The 9,287-nt window shown below is 32.9% G+C and overlaps 1 long non-coding RNA gene across 1 annotated transcript; it reads right to left on the bottom strand.

The window, feature by feature from the left end:
• Nucleotides 1-791: 791 nt before the first annotated feature.
• On the bottom strand, nt 792-3,797 carry LOC127798151 (uncharacterized). The gene is made up of 2 exons (XR_008022343.1): nt 3,644-3,797; nt 792-988 (listed from the first exon to the last, which is right to left on the bottom strand). It is a non-coding gene; the product is annotated as an uncharacterized LOC127798151 (long non-coding RNA).
• Between the last annotated feature and the right edge of the window lie 5,490 nt (nt 3,798-9,287).

Genomic DNA, 9,287 nt, shown 5'->3' with positions numbered 1-9,287 from the left:
CCAAAATGTGATGAGATTACATTAGATGGATTAAACCGAAAGAAATTTAACATGTGATGTCCTAGTCCAAATTTATTGAATTAAATTTAACTACATTGTATCCTAATTAAGAAGTGATGAAAATCAAGTAACAAAAAGTTTCCTGTAATAATCTAATCACACTATAAGAAAAATAGGTTTTAACGATGGGAAAATCAGTTTTTAAAAGTTGATTTCCGGTCGTTAAAAAGTTATAACGACGGGAATTTTTCTGTCGTACGTCGTCGTTATTGCCTCCGAGAATAAAAGTTTTTAACGACGGAATGATAAACCCGTCGTTAATTGTATTAGCAACCGTATGATTCCCATCGTTAAAAATAATTATTAACTATCAAATTATAACCCAATAACAATATTTCCCGTCATTAATAGTATAAACAATTAGAGACCGTATGATTCCTGTCGTTAAAAATAACTTTTTAGTTATCAAAACACAAACCAATAACGACAATATTTCCTCCCGTTAATAATGTAAACAATTAGCGACGATATGATTCTTATTGTTAAAAAAATATTTTTTTTATTTTTTTTTATTTTTTAATAGTATGAAAACAATTGCTAGTCATTAATGACAAAAACATCATGTTTTGATATAAACCACCAAACCTATATATCATTATCCATATCAAATTGGAATAAAACTCAAAAAATTAAACATGTCATTCAAATAACACCAAAGTAATCATTATTTATTAGCATTTACACACCAAAAGTAGTATATATATAAGTGTTAATTGCCAACAAATTACACTAACTAAAAATAACACTTTGACAATTGTATATACTATTCAAAAATATACACCAAAAAAGATATTCAACTAAAAATAACACTTTAACAATCATATATACTATTAAAAAATGTACAACAAAACACTATATATAGTCATAAAACTGTTCATGTACTCCAAGACAGCAGTTGCTTCCTTTAGAGTCTTGTTGTCTCATTGACCTACAAAAAAAAAAAAATAATAAAACATGAAATTAGAGTCAAAGAAGTGTTCATGTTTTCTTTATAAAATGTTAGAAATAGAATTAACAAAGCCCAAAACGTCTCCATCACAAATTACATAACATACAATCACTAAAATGTACCAAAACATAGAAACCCTTAAATATAGAGTAGATTGAGATGTAGATTAATAAAAACACCAAGCCTTAGTTCTATGGAATGAGGCCACATAGAAACCCTTATATATTTGGAAGATGGCAAGTTGAAAATATTACGTTGCATTTTCTTTACTGTTTTCAAGTCATTTTTAGTTTTTAATTTTCTAAAATAATGAAAACGCGTTCTCTTTACTGTTTTTAAAAATACATTTTTGAAAACAAAAAAAAAATTATAAAGAAAACTCAAAACAACAAAAAGTTGCTTTGAGTGTTTTCATTCAAAACAAACTCAAAACTCAAAACACATTTATTTATTTATTTATTCATATTTTATTATTATAATGAAAAAAATATTACAAAATTCATTAACTTTAAAATGTAGATATTTTTTTAATAATTTATAAACATTAAATATTTTTAATTTATTGAATAATTAAATTTATTGAATAAAATATCATTAAAAAATTATTTTCAAAATTTTAAAGAGAACGCGTTTTCTAATTTTCTGTTTTGAGAAATAGTTTTTTAAAATGACAAAGAGAACGCATTTTCAATTTTCTAAAAATAGACTATCAAAACAGAAAACTAAAAATGAATTCAAAACTAAAAATTACAAATTGAAAAGCAAAGAGAACGCAGCCTTAGCTTCTGGCCCAAGCTTCTAGTTTAACTCTGGCATATTTGGTCAAGATGTGTTGTCACTTGATCAAGGTTTTTTTCCTTTGCTTTTCAGTTTTCAATGCTACATATTCTTTCGATAGTCCATCTTTGCATATGCAGTCCAGTAGCTTACATTTTTTTTTTACTAGATCGCTCCCTTCACAGGCAGAGTTGCAAGAAAGGGCGCAAATGTTGCACGAGGATATCACAAAGCATGTATGTATTCCTGGTTTCAGTAAAGTGCTAATCCTTAAAGGAAAAAATATCGACCTTCAGTTTTATTTTTGTTCCCTAATGTCTGATGCTTTGGTTGAGATTTTAAGTTTATTAGCATCAAGTGATTTTTTGAGAGCAGAACTATCATAAATTTCATTAGGCACGACAGATATAAATTTTTTGAAAAAATGTGGGGGACAAATGTGCCAATTTCGGGTGCACTTCCCAAATGGCAACACACTTGACTCTAACAACCCATCTAATGACATATAGCACACAGCATGCCCACCAGGGGCGGGGAAGGGGTGGAGATGGAAGAAAATATGAAAAAATGAATAATAAAAGAAAATTCTTGTAACTGAACTGAAAAGGATTGATCTTTTTGTTATTTCCTTGATTTGAATTGTGCTTCTACTAAAGAAGAAAAGTTAAACTGACAAGTTATATCTTAGTCAACTTAGCTGCAATTTATACATTAGTCAAAATTGCTGTGAAAACAATGTTGCTATTATTTACGTCTTTATATTTTTAAAAGCTTCTTAAGATTATTATGGTTATTAAACTAAGTTTTTGTATAATTTCTCAGAATTTGGTCATGTCCTTAATTTTTGAATTCTGATCTTTGCACTAATGAAGAACTTACTAGAGAATTTACATCTTAGTCAAAGCTATATGAGAAATGAGAAGTTTTGGCATTCTTAGTGTTACTTAAAGTTTAATATATATATTAAAAAGCTTTTAAGATTATGGTTATTGAAATAAGAAATTTTGAGGTTCTTATGATTATTGAAACTATTTTTCATATTTATCTAGTCCAATCTCAATGATGTGAAGATATTACTATGGTCACTTGCCATTAGGCTATTACCTATCTCAAGAAAGAAAAAAAAAAAAAAAAATCCTTTTTTCTGCTTAAGAGTATTTAGTTATTGAGATGATAATTTTTTCACCCTATCTAGTATTTGCTGACCAAGAGAAAGCCTATTTTTCTATTTAGCATTGCATCTATTTGAAGTATGATTTGTCTCATTCAAAAGGTTGACTTTTAGCCTCACTTCACTATTATTTTATCGTACATCTAGCTTTGCATGAACAGTTCATAGAAATCACTAAATCAGATCCTATATTAAAGTTTTAAAGGCTTTTTAGGTTTTATATAGATATATATGTATGAATCATGATTGATACATTCTATCTCTACGAAGACTCAAAATTTGCTCATATGTTAGCTTCCCTAGCATCTATATAATAGCCTTTGTAAGAAAGCAGAGGAAACATCCAATAGCCATTAAGCAGAATTTGAAACTTTTTTCAATTATAAGTGGATTACATCAACAATCTAAACTAAGAATTTAAAGACCTCAAGTTGGGACAGTATAAAGTCGAATATGTGAAATATAAGTTTAGTGAAAATAGACCTATCAATGATGTTATGGTGAGACTTGAAAGTGAAGTCATTCCAATAAACTATTAATTTAGATATCTAAGATGTAGAAACTAAAACGATCATGGATAAAGATAATGTTGGCCATAATAAGAAACTATGGCTAACATTAATATTCACCAAATTGGGTCCAAAAAAAGCCATGTCCAAATTTAGTAATAAAGAATTATATATTACCTGAGTAGATTGAGATGTAGAAGGTTGATCTTGACTCCTAAATTGCATAAATTCCTTAAATGAATCTTCTAGAGCTTTCACCCGGTCTTTAAGCATCTTGTTCTCTTCTTCTAGTTCATTCTTGCTTGAAGACGCAAGTTTTAATTCTTTAGGAATCACCCCACCACCATACAAAAGAACATGATTCTTGACTTGGGGGCCAAAACAAGTCTCAATGATTTCAAGATTTGACATATTCATGGTACAATTTAATACACATTAAATATAATTGGGTGTGAAAAATTGAACAAGAAAATTAAAGCAAGTGTCATTAACTATTTAACTTATATATGTTTCTTGTTCTTTCGGCTCCACCAACTTCTCACCTTTCTTCCTAGTTGAAAACCACATTTCTGCTAAATTGGGTTTATGACCATTTTTACCTCCCTAAATAAAATGAAAAGTTTAGAGTAATCGCTATCTAACAAAACTATTGATATGTAAAAAGTAAGAAAATTGTTAAAGGTATATGTTATAGTACCATTTGGTATGCAATCTCCCGCATTGGTTTGCTTCCGGTCCTATGGGGCATGTGTGGCTGCTTTCTATTTTTTGAATTTCTTTCACTTTTTTCTATCCAAATTTAGAGAATTTAATAACAACATAAAGTATATCAATGAGAATTTAATAACAACATAATGTATCATTATATGTGCTTCGATAGACTCACGAGTTCCAAGATCAGTATTGCAACATTTCGTGCATGGGCACCGAATCTTATTTTTGGCACCCAACTTCTTTAAAGCATAATCTAGAAACTTTTTTACCCCTATTTGATAAGCTTCATTAAGTTGATCATTGACAAGATTCATCCACTCCTTACTAGGTGCCATTATCTCATAAAAGAATGACAAAATCTTGTGCTTCACTTAAACAATATAACAATAATATCGTTTAGCTAAGCCTTAAGAAATAAAGTTGGCTATTCATAACAAAATTTAGCTTCTCATTATCAGAGTTGGACTTTAAACTTGTATGAACTTTTAGAAAACTAAACTTTAAAAGCAAGTAAACAAAAGTTTAGGCCAACTTATTAATTGAACAATTAAAAGCTTGTGTGTGTGTGTGTGTGTGAAAATTATAATGTAACTTAACTTTTTGAGCATGTAAAATTCAATCACTATAAATTTGTTGAGGAGATGGAGAGCTCTGAAATTGGAGCATGATTAGGCTTGGGAGAAGAAACAAATCATTTGGGTGATTTCATGTCTCCTAATGGACTAACAGTAACACCCCTCCTGCCCCCATAATAATGCCTATTGATAAAGTAATTACTTACACCAGTTAAAATTAAAAATGTGTTTTTTAATTAAAGCATCAATTTTACAACCCTAAAAGATAACTAGGACTCCACATCCACAAATAAACCAATGCTTTTTTATTTTCTATATCTTTTTTTCTGTTTTGGATAATAAGAGTGTTCTCCTAAGAATCTCAAATTTAAGAAGAAAGAGATTAATAATATTGACATTAATTTTTTAAGGATATTCTGGAATTCACATACCAATTGAATAACAATAAAAAGTCATAAATTGACCTTCCCTAATATAACCTAATTGGTGAGTAATGACGCTTGCTCATTCTACAAATAAATGTTTTCAAGTGACTATTTTTGTCTTACTAAAATGAAAAGCAAGGACGTCTGGGTCAAGGTAGAGGTGATGGAAGTACAAAGTTTTATCTTCATGTTCCCCTTTTAGATTTGGAAAAGATTAGATGTTGTGGCTTGCTTTTTTCTTCTTTTGGTTTGATAACAGTACGTTGTAACAATTAATTGTTCGTTGGCTAATGTCACAAGCACTCAGAAACTTGCTCTATTTTTTTAACATCAGAAGCTTGCTCTAAATAGTCAAATTAAGAAGAAAAGAAGCAAGATCGAGCATGTGCAATCACTGTAATTTTTTTTATAGTGTTTCAAAACTATTCATAATATTTTATACCGTTTCAAGAATCAAGAGATTTCATAAAGATTTGCATTGTGACATAAGTATGCATGATTAGAACAACAATTACAACAACTGTTTAGTGTTGTGTCCTTATCGTGTAACTATTTGAAAACAACTTCTCATAAGCAATGATAAACCTAATTAACAAGATTATGTAACTTTAGCGCCACACGATCAGTCGAATCGAAGAATCAAAGTATCAAATAAATATATATACATACACACATAATACATATACATACACGCAGAATACATATATACATATTGTCGACGTTCAGAATTGGTTGATTGTGATTCGTCGGCCTGCACTGGTGTAATAGATCCGAAAGGGAGAAAAGGGATTATCTGGTTTGGTTTGTTGATCCACTGGCCGTTGGCTCCTGCAAAATACTCTGATGCTCAAGTAAGTAAGCGAGTAGGGAAACACAGAGTATCAGCAAGTTGGCAGGAAAAGCATGCTTGGCTCTGAGGAGTGCTGGGTGATATATAGGAGGAGGAGATGTCATCTTGCATGTGTTGTACATCTACAAGTGATGGGACAGAATATCTGGCGTCGGTGGAGGCGCCCATGCAATGGTAAGGTGCCGATGGGACCCTCATTAATATGGATGGGATCGGTCATTAATGAGGATGAGATCTAAGGCGGGCGTGCAAAAATCCAGTAGTGGCTGTAATGATGTTATTACCAGGGACTAGGATGGGACCGATATGGACCGATCAAATGAGTCGAGAGGATGGGGCCAGGTTGGCCCAACTAGGACAACTCCTAGCCCATTAACATTCTCTGACATTTGACCTTCTCGTTATGCGAGCTGATCGGCTAGTCTAGCGAGCTACAAGAGTCCCCGAGAGCTTGCTCGAAGCGTAGTTGGGAGCTCGCTCGTATAAAGCTTGCTTGATCCCGTGATTTGAGCTCGAGCTCTAGCAATGCGTGAGCTTGCTTCGACGAAATCAGTTTGGGGTCTACTGGACTTCATGCGATTGGGCTAACCTGCTGGATCGAGCCCAGCCCATAAGGACTATAGCGGGAAATACCTGTAACATTAAGCCCCCCAACTAGGGCTGGCAATTCGGGTTAGCGGGTCGTAATCGTGTCGTGTCGAGACACACGTATAACACGCATCAGGTTAACCCGAACACGACCCGTTTAATAATCGTGTCAAATTCCTTAAACCCGAACACGACACGTTTATTAAACGTGTAACCCGACACGACCCGTTTAATTAAATGGGTCGTGTCGTGTCGTGTCACCTATTAACCTATTTAATTTAAACGGGTCGTTCTTTGTCACCTACTAACCCGTCCAACTCGTTTACCTGTAACATGTAAAAACCTATTGAATGCATAAAAAAACCTATTCAATAGAATCAATACACATACAAAATTTTATTCACTCACAAAAAAATAATTTAACCTATCAACAGAATTTATATTTAATCTGTCAGCATACATATATAACATATTAATAACAAACTCTAATAAAATCCCACATTTTATCATCCATGCAATAAAAAAATTAATCCAAATCTCCAAATACAATTATCCAAATCCTAAATACAGTCATCTAACTCTCCTCAACAACAACAACAACATATCCAGCCTTTATCCCACTATGTGGGGTCGGCTACATGAATTCTAGACTTCCATGTATTTCTGTCTTTTGTCATATCCTTATTTAGATCCATATATTTCATATCAAATTTTAATGTCTCTCCCAAAGTCTTCTTGGGTCTACCTCTACCTCTTTTTGTGACTAATTGTTCCATTTCATCAACTCTCCTCACAGGAGCGTCTCTTAGTCTCCTTCTCACATGACCAAACCATCTTAGTCTAGTCTCTCTCATCTTCTCCTCGATTGACACTACTCCTACCTTATTACGAATAACTTCATTTTTAATTTTATCCTTTCTTGTATGTCCGCACATCCATCTTAACATCCTCATCTCCGCTACACTCGTCTTTTGCTCATGCTGGTATTTGACTGCCCAACATTCTGAGCCATACAAGAAGACTGGTCTTATAGCTGTCCTATAGAATTTTCCTTTCAATTTTAATGGGATTTTACCATCACATAACACCCCCGATGCATTTCTCCATTTTAGCCAACCTACCTTAATTCTATGTGCGACATCCTCGTGGATTTCTCCATCTTTTTGAATCACTGATCCCAAATATCGAAAATGGTCTTTTCTTTGTAAGATTTGGTCTTCTAATTTTATTATAACATCATCCACTCTTGCATTTTTACTAAATTTGCATTCCATATATTCTGTTTTCTTTCTACTTAATTTAAATCCCTTAGATTCTAAATTGTTTCTCCACAACTCAAGCTTAGTGTTCACTCCTTCTTTTGTTTCATCCACCAACACTATGTCGTCTGAAAATAGCATACACCATGGCACATCTATCTGAATATCTTTAGTGAGTTCATCCATTACTAGGGCAAATAAGTATGGGCTTAGTGCAGAACCTTGATGCAGTCCTATTGTAGTTGTAAATGGTTCAGTATCCCCTCCGCATGTTCTGACCCTTGTCTTTACACCATGATACATGTCCTTAAGGGCTTGTATATAGGCTATTTTGACTCATTTCTTCTCTAAAACCCTCCATAATACTTCTCTAGGGACCCTATCATAGGCCTTTTCTAGATCTATAAACACCATATGTAGGTCCTTCTGATGATCTCGATACCTTTCCATTAGACGCCTCAGTAAATATATAGCTTCCATTGTTGACCTACCAGGCATGAAACCAAACTGATTTTCTGACACCTTTGTTTCCTTTCTGAGCCTCTGCTCTATTACTCTCTCCCAGAGTTTCATGGTATGACTCATTAACTTAATTCCTCTATAACTTTCACAGTTTTGAACATCTCCTTTGTTCTTGTATATAGGAACCAAAGTACTCTTCCTCCACTCATCTGGCATCTTTTTTGATTTAAGGATGGCGTTAAATAGCTGCGTTAGCCAAGAGATGCCCTCTTCTCCCATGCATTTCCATGCTTCTATTGGTATATTATCTGGTCCCACTGCCTTATGATTTTTCATCTTTTTTAATGCTTGCCTTATTTCATTTGAACTTATGCGTCGATAGAATGTATAGCTCACATTCCCTTCGGAGTTACTAAGATGTCCCAACCTAACTCTTGTGTCACCACCATCATTGAATAATTTTGTGAAATACTCCTTCCATCTCTCCTTAATCGCTCCCTCATTTACTAAAACATTTTGATTGTCATTTTTTATGCATTTCACTTGATTTAAATCCCGTGTTTTTCTTTCTCTTGCTTTAGCTAATTTATATATATATATCCCTTTCTCCATCTTTTGTATCAAGTCGTTTATATAGATTCTCATATGCTTTTGACCTTGCTTCACTAACAGCTCTTTTTGCTGCCTTTTTTGCTTCTTTATAATTTTTTTGATTTTCTTCATTGTTGCATTGATATACCGCCTTATAGCAAGTTTTCTTATTTTTAATTTTCAATTGTACCTCTTCATTCCACCACCAAGACTCCTTAAGGTTAGGGGCTCTACCATTTGTCTCTCCAAGGACTACCTTTGTCGTGCTTCTCAGAGCATTAGCCATTTCTTTCCACATCTGGTTTGTTTGTCTTTCTCTATTCCATTCTCTTCTACCCCTTAATTTTTCTTTGAAGA

Source organism: Diospyros lotus, chromosome 3 (assembly GCF_014633365.1).
Source record: "Diospyros lotus cultivar Yz01 chromosome 3, ASM1463336v1, whole genome shotgun sequence".
NCBI lineage: Eukaryota > Viridiplantae > Streptophyta > Magnoliopsida > Ericales > Ebenaceae > Diospyros > Diospyros lotus.
This window is presented reverse-complemented; position numbering and strand designations above follow the sequence as displayed.